The sequence below is a fragment of the Terrapene carolina genome, unplaced genomic scaffold (assembly GCF_002925995.2).
Source record: "Terrapene carolina triunguis isolate 2854851 unplaced genomic scaffold, T_m_triunguis-2.0 Scaffold21, whole genome shotgun sequence".
Classification (NCBI taxonomy): Eukaryota; Metazoa; Chordata; order Testudines; family Emydidae; genus Terrapene; species Terrapene triunguis.
Window position 1 is genome coordinate 2,794,136 of NW_020664372.1, and position 15,964 is coordinate 2,810,099.

General features: G+C 44.9%; 1 protein-coding gene across 2 annotated transcripts in view; it reads left to right on the forward strand.

The window, feature by feature from the left end:
• The window catches only part of PIBF1 (progesterone immunomodulatory binding factor 1), a 196,872-nt gene that overhangs the window by 55,176 nt on the left and 125,732 nt on the right, over positions 1 to 15,964 (forward strand). The gene's annotated exons all lie outside the window — the stretch shown is intronic.

Here is a 15,964-nt window from a genome sequence, read left to right on the forward strand (position 1 = left end):
GAACGTGATTATATGACATTATTTCCTGTGATAGCAGGGAATTGGACTCACTGACTGAAGAGGTTCCTTATGTTTCTGTTCTGTGTTTTCATCATTTCTCTAAGTGGACAAGATTAGTTTTTAACAAAATGCGTTTTCACCCATGAGCAACCAGTGGAATTCCAGAATGTTTGGCCACCAACCCAGATTGTCTTAAGATTCTTCTGTTCTTTCAGTGATGTCCCTATGGGTGCTCCACTTTAGGTGTTGGTGCGCTCCTGCGCCCGTAGCCGGAGATTTAAGGAATTAGTGCCCAGTTGGGTCACACATGCGCGGTCCCCATCTTGCGGTTAACAGGTGCTAGTTTTCAGTTAGAATAGGTAGCCTTCCTATTTTAGCCCCAGCTTTTGCTGCTGCTGCTGCTGCTGCTTCTTCTTCAAAAAAAAGTTGTTTACATTTTTCTTGTAGGGCATGTAGGTTTCTGTTTCTACGTGGTTATTGTACCTCCCCCGCCCTTTGTTTTTTTACGGGGAGAGTACGCTCCTTGAGGGGCATGCCTGGTTCCCCAGGGTTCAAACACTGCACTATCTGCAGGATTTCTGTACCTCTTTCTGACGGACACTCTAAGTGTGCCCGTTGTCTTGGCGCAGACATGTTTGCACTGTCACAATCTGAAAGCTCGCACCAGAAAGGCAAGAGATCTCCAACTGAAACTATTTCTCATGGGAAAAATCTCTCCGCCTGGCATCTAACATTAGATACGCACCCGGCCAGAAATAGCTATCGGCAGCCTCTGATAAGGGCCCTTTGTCCATGGCACGGGCTCCTGATCAACCCGCAAAGAAGGCGGCAAAAAACCGGGGTACTACGTTCCCAACTTTGGAGTTGGCCAAGAAAAGACACTCTGCTCACAAGCAAACACTCCCAGTACCGACCGCACCGGCCATGTCAACGGCCGAAACAGCGGGTCCCTCCGGCACCATCGGTACCAAGAAACTGAAAGCTCCCAAGCAGCCGAGCTCGGTCACAAGCACCAGGGGAAAATGAAACCCCATGCCGCAGTACCGTCTTACATGAAAAAGCAATTGGTACTGAGCACCTCAATAACTCCAATGCTAATGCTGCACCTAGTGCGGCCATCACGCACACCAGTCACACACCGGTGCCGACAAGCAGTTTCCTACATGCAAGCCCGTTTCCTATGACACCAACGGTACTGATACCGGGCACATTGCAGCAATTCCTCCACCACAAAGACATCTCCGTTTCATCAGTACCGGAGTCTCCCATCCTTGGCACTGATGGTACCTCAGTACCCACAGCACTTAGTCAACCCAGTTCTCCGCTTCTGTCCACTCCACAATTCTCCAGTGAGGATGGAGATGGGGATGCTGGGCGCGCTCCACCACATTCCTCCCCTGTGTCTGCTCCTACCATGCACGCCCCTCCATACACAGGCTACCCGGAAAACCTTCTGAACCAACCTTGGTACGGGCAACCCTGGATGCCCACTATGCCCTTCCAACCACAGTGGCCTTTTTGGAACCCGTGGACTACATACCAACAACAACAACAGGGCATACCTGTTGGCCTTCCCACAGCTGACACACTTCAAGCACCTTTATTGATCCCACCAGGCACTTCTGAAAAGGGGGCTCAGGATGAGGAGGAGGAATTCTCTGATCAAGACAATCCACCGGAAGTCCACTTCTCATCCTCACCAGACAACACTATTATGCCCCCACCTACCATCGCAGGTGATAATTTGTAGAGGTCTTCAAATTGTTTAGGGAGAGTTGCCACTTCACTGGACATCTCCCTGGAAGAGGTCCAGGAATCATGACACAAGCTAGTTGACATACTGCACCCATCGACCTCATCTAAAATTACCCTCCCCATGAATGATGCAATTATGGATCCTGTGAAATTGCTCTGGCAATCCCCTGCAGTGATTCCACCTACCTGTAAGAGATTTGATTAAAAAATACCATATGCCTGCAAAGGGCTCTGAATTCCTTTTTTTGCATCCAACATCGAACTCATTGGTGATTGACACTGGCAATGAACCGGGTAGGCAACAATACTACAGAAACACTCCATATGACACAGACTGGAAATGCCTTGACCTTTGCGGTTGCAAAGCATATTCTGCTGCAACCTTACAATTGAGAATTGCCAACTACGATGCCTTATTAGCAAAGTATGACCACAATAACTATGCAAGTCTCTCTGAATTTACTGCCTTTATTCCAGTGACAAACAAGAACAATACAAATCACTCATCACAGAAGGTCAGCTCATAACCAGAACAGCATTACAGGCTGCCCTTTATTCAGCAGATTCAGCTGCGAGATCCATAGCAACCACAATTGTTATGGGACGAGCCTCCTGCTCCATCTATCTGGATTCCCAAAGCCGGTACTGTTGACTGTGGAGGACGTTCGAAGGATCCAAACTTTTCGTGGACAGAACAGACGAGTCATTGCACGCTCTTAAGGACTCAAGGGGACATTGCGATCTCTGGGCATTCACACACCTAAGATCAAAAGGCGACAGGGCAGTGATCAAACCCCTCAATGATTCCGACTCCCTCCGTATGCACAACACAGTAGATACTATGAATATCAGGGTCGGAAGTAGAAAACCTTGAGGAGACAGCAATCTGGTCTCTCGAATACTATTTCTCAACCATCAACTTCCAGACAACAAATTTGAAGCCTTGGTCGAGGGTCTGAGAACCCCATCTCTTTCAATGCTGGAACCATCTACAACTATCAAGATATTTGGAGATTGCCTGACCCCATTTTACCTGATCTGGCACAGTATTACAACAGACAGATGGGTATTAGAAATTATCAAAACTGGTTATTCCATCCCCCTTACCTCCAAACCCCCTACCTATCCCCCTTCCCTATCTCTCTTCAGGGACTCCTCTCACGAGTATCTACTGCAGTGGTGGCCAGCCCGCGCTGCTTCCCGCAGCTCCCATTGGCCGTGAAAGGTGAACTGCGGCCACTGGGAGCTGCAAGCCGTGCCTGTGGATGGTCAATGTAAACAAACTGTCTTGTGGCCGCCAGCGGATTACCCTGATGGACCGCATGCGGCCCGCAGGTTGCCCACCACTGGTCTACTGGGAGAAGAGGTAACCTACCTCATGTCTCTAGAAGCAGTAGAACCCGTACCATCCGAGTACAGCAGGAAGGGGTTCTATTCCCACTAATTTCTCTCACAGAAAAAAACAGGAGGTTGGAGGCCTATTCTCTGCCTATGACGACTCAACAAATTTGTGAAAACACAACAGTTCAAAAGGGTCACACTAAGCACCATAATCCCAGCATTAGAAAGTGGGGACTGGTTCTCAGCCCTTGACCCCCAGGACGCATATTTTTCATATATCCATCCATCCATCCATCCATCCATCCCTCACATCGAAAACTCCTATGATTTGCAATAGGATATGACCATTTCCAATACAAACTGCTATCCTTTGGCCTTTCCACTGCGCCTTGGGTATTCTCAAAGGTATTAACCGTAGTAGCTGCCTATCTATGCAGAGAGGGAATCATGATTTTTCCCTACCTGGACAACTGTCTATGACTGCCTGTCTTGTTGGTGCTTTCAACAAAGTCCACCGAACACACAATAACTCTGTTTACTAGGTTAGGCCTTCAGATAAACATGCAAAAATCCACTCTAACATCAGTTCAACACCTGGAATTTATTGGAGCAGACCTCAACTCCCTCGAGGCAACAGCCTCCCGACCGACAAAACAATTTCTGACTCTAACCAATTTGATCTCCACAGCACAAAATAGCCCGCAAGTGTCTGCCAGAACTTGCCTACAAATTCTATGCCATATGGCTGCCATGATCTTTATTGTCCGACACGCAAGATTACATATTCGGTGCCTCCAAGCCTGGCTCTGAACAAATTATGTCCCACACAAGCACAGTATAAACAAGTGCTTCACCATGCCAGAGACAATCAAAGATTCTTTTTGTGGTGGACCAACCCGGACAACGTTGATCACCATCACCACAGATGCTTCCCTTCTAGGGTGGGGAGCACATCTGCAACCACATATAGGCCGATGCTCTGTGACGGAGTCCCATCTTCACTTCCTACTGCTAATCAGAGACAAGACTGTACAGGTTCTCACGGACAATGTAATTTGTATGTTCTACATAAACAGACAAAGGGGAGCGCTCACACTCCCTCTGTGTGGAAGCCATGCGCGTTTGGCAGTGGTGCATCAAGCACAATGCTATGGCAGATACCCTAAGTAGGAAGTTTTATCAGGACCACAAGTGGGAGCTGAACACACCAGTAATCCTAGACATTTTTCGGATGTGGGGGTTTCCAATGATAGATCTTTTTGCAACTGCACAAAACACCAAATGCCCCCAATTCTGCTCCAGAGCAGGACTCAGTCCACGCTCTCTGGGTGACGCCTTCCTCATCAAGTGGAACGCTTCCCTACTATACACCTTCCCTCCCACCCCCCCTTCCTAGCCCACGTGCTTCACAAGATCAGACAAGACAGATCCAGAGTGATACTAATAGCCCCCAAACCACAACAAACATGGTACCCTTATCTTCTCCACATGGCTGTCTACACACCACACACACTGCCACTTCTACCTCAGCTGCTATCGCAGGATGCAGGTTGCGTCATCCATCTGGATCCCCAATGACTCCATCTCAAAGCTTGGTTACTGCATGGTTCTCAGACTCTGAAATGACATGTTCCACAGATGTACAAAACATCTTGTTAAACAGTCGTTGGAGAACTACCAGACTTACTTACATACATAAGTGGAGGCGATTCTACTCATAGCGCCGACACAAACAGACTGCACCTCTCTCAGCCCCTTTACCTCTCATTCTAGACTACTTGCTGGAACTCCTTTCATCTCAACCAATACATTTGCTGACATTTTTTCCTAAACTGCATGTGGACAAACAGTTCAGAATTACATCCCCTGGATATCCGCAGGGCTATAGCCTTCTACATTAATAGAACAAAATCTTTTCTCAAGTCTTCAAAATTGTTCATTTCAATCACCGAACGATCAAAAGGTAATGCCATTTCCAAAGAACGTGTATCCAATGGATATCAGACTGCATAAAACTGCAGAATTCCTGTGCTGCCCTGCAGAAAATGGCAGGGAAGCCTCACCGGGGTGTGTGTGGGAAGAGAGGACACGGCCATGGGTGCAGTTTTTGGGGGGGATTGCTCCAAACAGAGGTGAGGCATGGCGGGGACGCGGGGTTATGTGCCTCTGCCTCCCCTCATTTCTGCAATGCAGAGCTGCCCAGCTGATGGAGGCTGTTTCGGCTCCGCTGACTCTGCAGCTGAACGCCACCTCCTGTGTCCTAGTGCCAGTCGTGCTCCCCTTCTGTGTGCAGGAGCCTTCCTGTTTTCTGTGGAACAGTGAGTGCCTGCGGTGGGGCTGGGTAAAGAGGGGTGGGGGAAATGAGGGAAGGGAGGGTGATGGGATGGGGGGGAAGAGGCAGTGGGGAAGGAAGGGGGTGGAATAGTGCAGGGGGAGGGGAATGTGGGAGTGAGGGGACGGAGGTAGAGAAGAAAAGGGCATAGGGAAATCGCAAGCCCGGCATTTGGCATCCCCTCAGCAGCAGCTGGAACTCCCCTGTTAAGCAGGCCCATTGAACTCTCACTCTGACACGTCCTACCCCCCTACACCTGGACTCCTCCAATTATTCCCCCCACACCTAGACCCTCACCCCACTGATCCCCAGCCAGCTGCACCTGGACCCCCACCCCATCAAGCTCCACTCCCCTGGCACCCAGACCCCCCACTGAGTCCCCCACCCCAGAACCCCTGCTGAGCCCCATCTCCCCACACCCAGACCCCTCCCAGCTGAATCCCAACCACCTTCACCTGGATCGCCTGCAGAGTCCCATTGCCCCTGCACCTGGAACCCCCCAACAAGCCCTTGTGCATCCAGATCTCCCACATTGCCCCATACAGAAACCTATCCCCCCACAGTAAGCCCCTCCATGCTTGGATCCTGCTAGGTGGAACCTGCCCTCCTATACCTGGTGCAGAGGGCCAGGGCCCCAGGGTGTTTCTGGGGCAGGTCTAGCCCTTGCATTGTGTCAGGGTCAGGAGCAGCCTCACTGCCGAATCCCTGTACTGAGGGAGATGGGGTCTTCAGGGTGACCTCCCATCTCAATGCAGCCACTGGCCTGTGCTCCCCACTGCCATGCTGGAGCCACATTTGTTTATTGACAAATAAAATTTGCAGAATTTTCAGTTTTTTGGCACATAATTTACTCAGGAGTACTCTATGGACCAGTGCTGTGTTTCATTAGCTCAAAACAGGAAGCATTTTTATAATGTTTTCAACTAACAGTTTAGCTATAATTTGTATGGTGCATAATAGTAATTGAATATTATACTTACCTTTGTGGTAGCCCTTTTGTTCCTTTCCTGCTGCCTTCACCAGTTTTCTCACTTCCATATGTCCCAAGTGATGGTGTAGAATGGCTGTAATACTTCCCATGCCAATTTATTAATATATTTTAGTATGGGGAGGAGTTGTGAATAATTCTCTGTACTGCTTCACAATAGATCCAGTCTCCTGCTCTGCAGCACCTTGGTTATTTAAATGCTTAGTTCTTCCTAAATGATGACTAGTAGTCATGCTAATTATATGGTGATTTTGAGCTATAGATAATATCCAAATAAGGATTTGAATGAGGCCACTACATTCATTTCATTTGTGACTTAATCCATGTTTAAACCCAGGTATTTAGGAACTGAAAAGCTAATACATTAACCAACTGTGCCACCTAGCTGTCTACTTGGAATGAACGTTTAAGTGACATTTTGCTTGAACTAGGTTTTAAAGGTGAGCTGTAAATAGGAATTGTTAAGATTTTGTTAACTTAAGTTAACAAATGTGTGCTTCACACTCCAATAACCAAGATACTGCTATTGCGGCATTTAGCACATTGCCCAAACCTGTAAACACTCTTTATTATTCAGTCCTGTGTATTTTGTCCCCTGTGGGACTCCTAGCCCTCACTGCAATATAACATTCCAGCATGCACTATGCTGTAAGCGAATTCATGTCAAATGTGGAACCCTGCTGGAAAATAAATTCAGCCCGTAAAGAATGAGATAAGTGCCATTTTTTCTCTTTTTACTGTATAGTGTTTTGTTAAAACAAAAATTCTATCTTATATTTTGGGTATGTATACATATATATATTTTAAACTTCAAAACCATGCAAAAGACTTCTTAAAAACAAACCAGTTTCTTGACCTCTTGAATGCTGGCTTCCTGGTTCACTGAGGTGGTCTGATTATTGTGATTTCAATCGCATTATTTATTAGGGCTGTCGATTAATCTCAGTTAACTCATGCGATTAACTCAAAAAAATGAATCCCAATTAATCACAGTTTTAATCGTATTGTTAAACAGTAGAATACGAATTGAAATGTATTAAATATTTTTGGATGTTTTTCTACTTTTTAAATATATTCATTTCAATTACAACACAGAATACAAAGTGTACGGTACTCACTTTCTCTTATTACAAATATTTGCACTGTAAAAATGATAAACAAAAGAAATAGTATTTTTCAATTCACCTCAGACAAGTACTGTAGTGCAATCTCTTTCTTGTGAAAGTGCAACTTACAAATGTAGATTTTTTTTTTGTTTGTTACATAACTGCACTCAAAAACAAAACAATGACAAACTTTACAGCCTACAAGTCCACTCAGTCCTACTTCTTATTCAGCTAAGCGAAGATAAACAAGTTTGTTTACATTCACGGGATATAATGCTGCCAGCTTCTTATTTACAATGTCACCTGAAAGTGAGAACAGGCACTTTTGTAGCTGGCATTACAAGGTATTTACGTGCCAGATATGCTAATCATTCATATATCTCTTCATGCGTCGGCCACCATTCCAGAGGACATGCTTCCATGCTGATGATGCTCATTAAAAAAAAAATGCGTTAATTAAATTTGTGACAGAACTCCTTGGGGGAGATTTGTATGTCTCCTGCTCTGTTTTACCCCCATTCTGCCATATATTTCATGTTACAGCAGTCTCGGATGAGGACCCAGCACATGCTGTTCGTTTTAAGAACACTTTTACTGCAGATTTGACAAATGCTCTGCTCTGTTCAATGTTGATATCAATCGGCTGCGTACGTGTGTTCCCTCTGTGTGCTGTCCCAGCTCTGCGCAGATAGCTGATACAGCAGATCCCAAGAGAACTCCCAATGACCACAGACTCTAGTAAGGTACGAAGACAGGTCGGCCAGGTTTATTGTCAAATGAAGCACAGTAATAGTTCCCTCTAGACTTTACTCTACAGGACGTACTACGAATATGTGCCCCCTGGCAATGGACTCAGCTCAGTCAGTGGCGGGACTTTCCACTGCCCCCTAGGCTGGACAAAGACACCACTCTAGGGATGCATTCTTATACATCGGTACAAACAAGTTACACATCATTCCTGACTTATTGAGGTGCAACCCCTCTACGTAGTAAGGTGCTGCCTCTCACCTTGTACATGTTGGTTTGAACAAAACAACTCTATCCATCATATTACTGGGATGGGTCAGCTTGTTCCTTGTTGTGTGTGGAATGTACAAGTATGCAAATGTTCTGATATCTGGTGTCCAGTACCTTTTAGGTATGTCTCTTTTTGCAGCATCAGCCCTTTCCTTGCCAGCTTCTGTGATCAGGGCCTGCCTCTGGCTCACAGCTTAACTTTGCTTTATGTTAGCAGAGTCTTGACCATTACTTTAGTTCCTCAGGCCTCATACTGGGCCTCTGATAAGGATTTATGTTTCAGGGCCTCATCTTACTACAGTACCAATGTGAGATTTCTAAAGAAAGTACTACAATACTCGAACCAAGGTTTAAGAACCTGAAGTGCGTTCCAATATCTGAGGGATGAGATGCAGAGTATGCTTTCAGAAGTCTTAAAAGACAACACTAGGATGCAGAAACTACAAAACCCGAACCACCAAAAAAGAAAATCAGCCTTCTGTAGGTGTGTAACAGGGTTGGCACCCACATCTCACGAGTGCCCCCTTCTGGCTGGGTGTGTTTGCATTCTTTAGTTCTGGTGATCCCTTTTGCTGGTTCCAGGTGGGTTTGTCAGTGACACAGCACTCCAGCCAACTCAAACTGTCTGCATGTTAGCCAGCACAAACCCCTTCCGGGTATATGGGTTCCCCGGGCCCTATCTTAGTACCCCTCTGGTGGTGTCTTTCTCTAGCCCTCCCTTGGCTGTGGTGTTTAAGTAGTTCAGCCCTGGTATGGCTTCCTCCCTGGATACACTATCTTCAGGTTGCCCTACCCGGGCTCAGTCCCTACTCAGTCCTAGGAACCAGCCAGGAGCTCCCTCAGTAGGCTCCCCCCATCCCTGCTAGCAAACCGTCCGTGGCCCTGCTGCTCTTCCCGGCAGCCAGGCCTGCAGTCCTTTCTTCTTCTGCTCCAAGCAGCAACTAACTACTGCTCTGCATCTCCTTTTATATAGCCCTCCTGGGCCCTGATTGGCTGCTTCCCCTGCAGCCACTGTAGCCTGCTTGGAGGACCTCTCCACTGCTCCTTCCCTGGGATGGGTGTGGCAGAACTCTAAGGCCTCTAGCCAGGGGCCTTTGAGCATAGTCCACCCCATCACAAGGTGGCATCTGACTCAGATGATGAAAATGAACATGTGTCAATCTGCACTGCTTTGGATCATTATCAAGCAGAACCCATCATCAGCATGGATGCATGTCCTCTGGAATGGTGGTTGAAGCATGAAGGAACATATAAATCTTTTTAGTGCATCTGGCACGTAAATATCTTGCAACACCAGCTACAACAGTGCCATGCAAACGCCTGTTCTGACTTTCAGGTGACATTGTAAACAAGAAGTGGGCAGCATTATCTCCCGCAAATGTAAACAGACTTCTTTGGCTGAACAAGAAGTAGGACTGAGTGGACTTGTAGGCGCTAAAGTTTTACATTGTTTTGTTTTTGAATGCAGTTATTTTTTGTACATAATTCTACATTTGTAAGTTCAACTTTCATGATAAAGAGATTGAACTACAGTACTTGTATTAGGTAAATTGAAAAATACAATTTCTTTTGTTTTTTACAGTGCAAATATTTGTAATAAAAATAAATATAAAGTGAGCACTGTACACTTTGTTTTCTGTGTTGTAATTGAAATCAATATATTTGAAAATGTAGAAAACATAAAAAGAAATTAAATGTTATTCTATTATTGTTTAACTGCATTTAATTTTTTTAATCGCGTGAGACAGCCCTATTATTTATGCTTTGGTGGTGTTGGATCACAACAAGAGACAACAGTCTAAATAAAATTGGAATGTGCAGCAACTAAAAAGAAGAGAAAAAGTGAAGTTTTAGATAACTGTACTGAAGGCTGGTTACTGATGACAGTCATATGTTGCTTAAGTTAACAGAATTTTGGCAATTCACCTTTAAAATATGTCTAGGGTCTGGCCTCATCAGAATATCCTTTGATGGTAGAAGCAACCAACTCCCACAAAAAAAAACTGTCACCAAAGTCCAGTCAGTTTTTTCCTTGAGTTGTGGATCTCCCTTCCTTGAGTTTCAAATGTCTCACCCTGGCTGCTTTAACATGTTCTCTCACACACTGCTTTTTGCTTATACAGCATTCCTCTTCTGCATCTTCCTCCTCCCAGGAGGGATCCTGCACTAAAATATGGCAATAAACATTTTAAAAAGACTAATTACTGATATGTAAGTCATTCAAAAGTGAGGTTCTGAGATCTCTTTGTTTTGTTTAATAATTTGATTAAAACAAAATACCTATTAAATTATAGATTGTCCTACAGAAAAATCTACTTTAAAAAAAGAGATACTATAGCACACTTTCTCCTTGAGCTGACAGAAAATGGACTTGTCACAAAACTAATACTTTATACTTCTTACAGCATCTTGATGGATGACTTAGAAACAGGTAGCTCTATCTAAAAACTATATATCTAAAACTGCCTCCCCTTCTGGCCACAATATAGGTGTAAGGATTGCAACTGATATAAGTAGATAAGTTGGAATACGAAAAAATGACAACTTGGTATCCTGAGATGGAACAAAAGACATTGACTTTGCAGACTCTAAAATCCTGAGACTATTGCTGACAACTGAGTGAACCTCAGGGAACTCTCCCAGTATAGCCAGGGCCCTCTGACGGCTTTTCTACGCTTGAAATGCAACAGTGGAACAGTTGCAGTGCTTCAGTGTAAACGCTACTTATGCCGATAGGAGGGGTTCTGCCTTTAGCATAGGTAATCCACCTCCCTGAAAGGCAGTAGACAGACTGACAAAAGAATTCTTCCATTGACCTAGCACTGTCTATGCCAGGGGCTAGGTCGGCTTAACTATGCCACTCAGAGGCGTGGATTTTTCACACCCCTGAGTGGTATAGCTGGTCAACCTAACTTTTTAGTGTAGGCCAGACCTAACACAGAAGTAGAGAAAAGAATATTACTTTTTCTCAGTAAGGGAATACACATGATGTTCAGTTTTTGACAGAGCTGTTTTTTTATAATAAGTTAAATTTGTTGTTACTCAAAAGATCCATCATAGTTACCATTGGTATCATAATCTGTATAATCAAATATGTTTGAAAACTTCACAAGTATGTGGAATGCTGGTGAGCCTGGATGGTTGTTAAGAAAGGTCCCTGGCAAACATTATGATCAGGAGTGTAGCTAATACCTAGGTTTTTTTAGTCAAATGCGAATTCTTTTTTTCTCATGGTGTTGGTGATTAATTTTTATCAAATAAATGTTTATAAAATGGTCAAATGCTAATAATTCTGTTAGCAGGTTCTCTCCTCATTCAGTCCTCCCTGGTAGCCTGCTAAATGACCAGAATACAATTGACAGTTTTCTCTAAAGGAGATTTAGACATATAATTGTCTTAAAGTTAATCAATATATGATATCTAGCTATTGTCTTAATTATAATAATTGGCTATTTGTCCAGTTTTGGAAGAACTTTTCTGATGGCCTCAGTTGAAGGGCGGGGCTTTGTCCCAGAGCTTCCACCAGTGACACTGGAATTGCTGTCTAATGTCTCTCTGAATTTCAGAGATAGGGTATTAACCCATTAATGATGCATGTTGAGAAAAGCTACTAACAGAAATATTTCATTCAAGAAATTGCTCATTATTAAGCTTTAGAATGTAGGAAGGGTGAAAACAAAATATGTAAACCACACATGGCAAGATTGCTATGAATAAAAGCAATAATACTGTAGTTAGTTATATAAGTATTTATAGAAACCCCTCATTCTCAGTATTATTTAAATGCTAAGTTCCTCTGAGCCAGTGACTTTGTATTCCTACATGTCTGTAAATTGATGAGTTTTGATGCTATATAGATAGGTATTGTGTATCGTAGTTGAGTTTAACTATAACAATCAAAGTTTCCCTTCCCTAATTGTTAACAAGATAATAGTGGAGAATACACAATAAAAGAATAAAGGGATATAAATAGATCACTGTATTTATGAATCAAGCCTTAAAACCTCCAAAAGGTTTGAGTATTAACCCTAACTGTATTGCATAACAATGAATTAAATACTTACTGATTTTGTTTAACTAATAATATAGAAAATAATTCAGAGTGGTATCTGCAAATTTGCCTGAGTGAATTGCTACAACAAAAAATGTGTATGCTCACAGGACACTAACAGAATACTACAGGTCCATACTTTCTCTTACCAGGGGTACCTTAACCACCTGAACATTGCCTGAGCAATTCCACAATCAAACATATTAACCTCTATTGTTCAAAAAATACATAAATTAGGTGATAGGTAATATATTGAACATTCTCAAAAATAATTATATACTTATATATCAGTAAAAATATAATGAAGTTAAAACAAAATATCGGACACATTGTCAAAATGCAGTAATTCTTAATTGATATTGTAAAATAAGATACTAAAGTATTATTAGGGTTGCCAGGTGTCCGGAATGATTCCTGGTCAAAAAGGGACCCTAGTGGCTACGGTCAGCACTGCCATCCAGGCTGTTAAAAATGTGGTCAGGGGTGTTGCAGGTCTAAGGCAGGCTAGTCCCTACCTGTCCTGGTACTGCGCTGCGCCCCAGAAGCAGACAGCAGGTTCGACTCCTAGGCAGGGGGCTGTCCACGGGGCTCCGTGCGCTGTCACCGCCCTTAGCACTGGCTCCTCACTCCCATTGGCTGGGAACCATGGCCAGTGGGAGCTGGGGGGAGCAGTTCCTGCAGGCAAGAGCAGCACGTGCAGCCTCTTGGCCCCTCTGCCTAGGAGCCGGACCTGCTGGCCACTTCTGGGGCGCAGTGCGGAGTCAGGACAGGCAGGGAGTCTGCCTTAGCCCCGCTGCACCTCTGGCCAGGAGCCGCCCAAGGTAAGCCCGTGCTCCAAGCCCCTGCCTCAGCCCTGAGGCCCACCCCCCCCCAACCCGGAGCCCCCTTCTGCACCCCAAACCCCTCATCCCCAGCCCCACCCCAGAGCCCACACCCCCACCCCAGAGACCGTACCCTTCCACACACCCCAACTACTTGCCTCAACCCGCAGCCCCCTCCTGCACTCCAAATCCCTCAGCCCCACCCCCTACCCCAGAGCCCCCTCCTGCACCGCAGAGCCCACATCTACAGCCGGAGCCCTCACCCCCTCCTGCACCCCAATTCCCTGCCCCAGCCCGAAGCCCCCTCCTGCACCATGAACCCCTCATTTCTGGCCCCACCCCAGAGACTGCACCCCCAGTTAGAGCCCTCAACCCCTCCCGCACCCCGACCCCGTGCCACAGCCCAGTGAAAGTGAGTGAGGGTGGGGGGAGAGTGAGCCACTGAGGGAGGGGAAATGTGAGCAGGGGGTGTGGCCTCGGGGATGGGGCAGGGCCTCAGGGAAGGGGAGTCGCTAGGGTGTTCAGTTTTGTGCAGTTAGAAAGTTGGCAATCCTAAGTATTATATGTATTTTAGTTTTAAGTCTGAATCGTTTAGATGTGGATTTCAAGTCAACAGAATTTTTTTTCTTGGCTACTGGCCTGCTTGTTAATTTGAAAGGTGTCTGCTGCCTTAGGGGAAAGAAATACAGATCTGCACTAACTAGTCCTTTTGAAAATGTTGCTGTGTTTACTGTAACTTATGTCTGATCTCTGAAAAACGTCTCTTTTAATTAAACCAGGGCAATAGTAAATAAAAATTCCAGTTGTGGCAAAGCAGACGCTTTTCTGTCTTTTCTTGCTATTCTTTTTTCGGTGCCTAGGGATTCACAAATTTATCAGACTAGTATGTAGGAAACAATGAAACCGCGGCCAGCACATCCCTCAGCCCGTGCCGCTTCCCGCAGCCCCCATTGGCCTGGAGCCGCGATCGGCCGAACCTGCAGACGGGGCAGGTAAACAAACTGGCCTGGCCCGCCAGGGTGCTTACCCTGGCGAGTCACGTGCCAGAGGTTGCCGACCCCTGCGCTGGAGGATAGGGATAGGATACAGAGGGACCTAGACAGATTAGAGGATTGGACCAAAAGAAATCTGATGAGGTTCAACAAGGACAAGTGTAGAGTCCTGCACTTAGGATGGAAGAATCCCATGCACTGCTACAGACTAGGGACCGAGTGGCTAGGCAGCAGTTCTGCAGAAAAGGACCTATGGGTTACAGTGAACAAGAAGCTGGATATGAGCCAACAGTGTGCCCTTGTTGCCAAGAAGGCTAACGGCATTTTGGGCTGTATAAGTGGGAGCATTGCCAGCAGATCGAGGGACGTGATCATTCCCCTCTATTCGGCATTGGTGAGGCCTCATCTGGAGTACTGTGTCCAGTTTTGGGCCCCACACTACAAGAAGGATGTGGAAAAATTGGAAACAGTCCAGCAGAGGGCAACAAAAATGATTAGGTGGCTGGAGCACATAACTTATGAGGAGAGGCTGAGGGAACTGGGATTATTTAGTCTGCAGAAGAGAAGAATGAGGGGGGATTTGATAGGTGCTTTCAACTACCTGAAAGGGGGTGCCAAAGAGGATGGATCTAGACTGTTCTCAGTGGTACCAGATGACAGAACAAGGAGTAACTGTCTCAAGTTGCAGTGGGAGAGATTTAGGTTGGATATTAGGAAAAACTATTGCACTAGGAGGGTGGTGAAGCACTGGAATGGGTTACCTAGGGAGGTGGTGGAATCTCCTTCCTTAGAGGTTTTTAAGGTCAGGCTTGACAAAGCCCTGGCTGGGATGATTTAGTTGGGGATTGGTCCTGCTTGAGCAGGGGGTTGGACTAGATGACGACCTGAGGTCCCTTCCAACCCTGATATTCTATGATTCTATGAAAGTAAACATTTTCGTTGCCCTTCACAATGACATTCCATGCCCCCAAGTTTGTGATCTCAAGTTCTAATTTCTAACTTTTGCAAAAATCCTGCAACAATTTCCTTTTTTTTTTTTTTTCATTTCACGGTGAATCAATAATTCATTTTTCCGTTCAGTGGCTGAAACAAAAAAATTGTTTTGAACTGAAACTGTATTTCTTTCTCCCCGTTTTTCTTGACAAAAGAACAGAGTATTTTTCAGGCTGAACAAAATGTTTTGAATGTTGGTTCAGAACAACATTTCTGAAATTATGTCTTGTTTCAACAATTTTTTTTCAGGTTTTTACCAGCCGAAACTATTCACCAAATTCTACTAGAATTCATGAATAGTTTTGGTGCCCCAAAAATACATTTTACTATTCTCCACAAAGATTTCTTCCAGCTCTAGTTATATCTAACATAGATACAATGATTGAAAATACAGTAGACACAATAATAGAAGGTCCATACTGGAGGCACTTTTTAATTCTTGCATAGAATTTTTCCAAGCATTGTACATATATTGGTAGAATAAACTCCTAAAGCTTTAGCTTCTTGGAACTAGGCAACTACATTCTGAAGAATGTAAGCCTTTTCCTTCAAGCATTTGATTATTTCT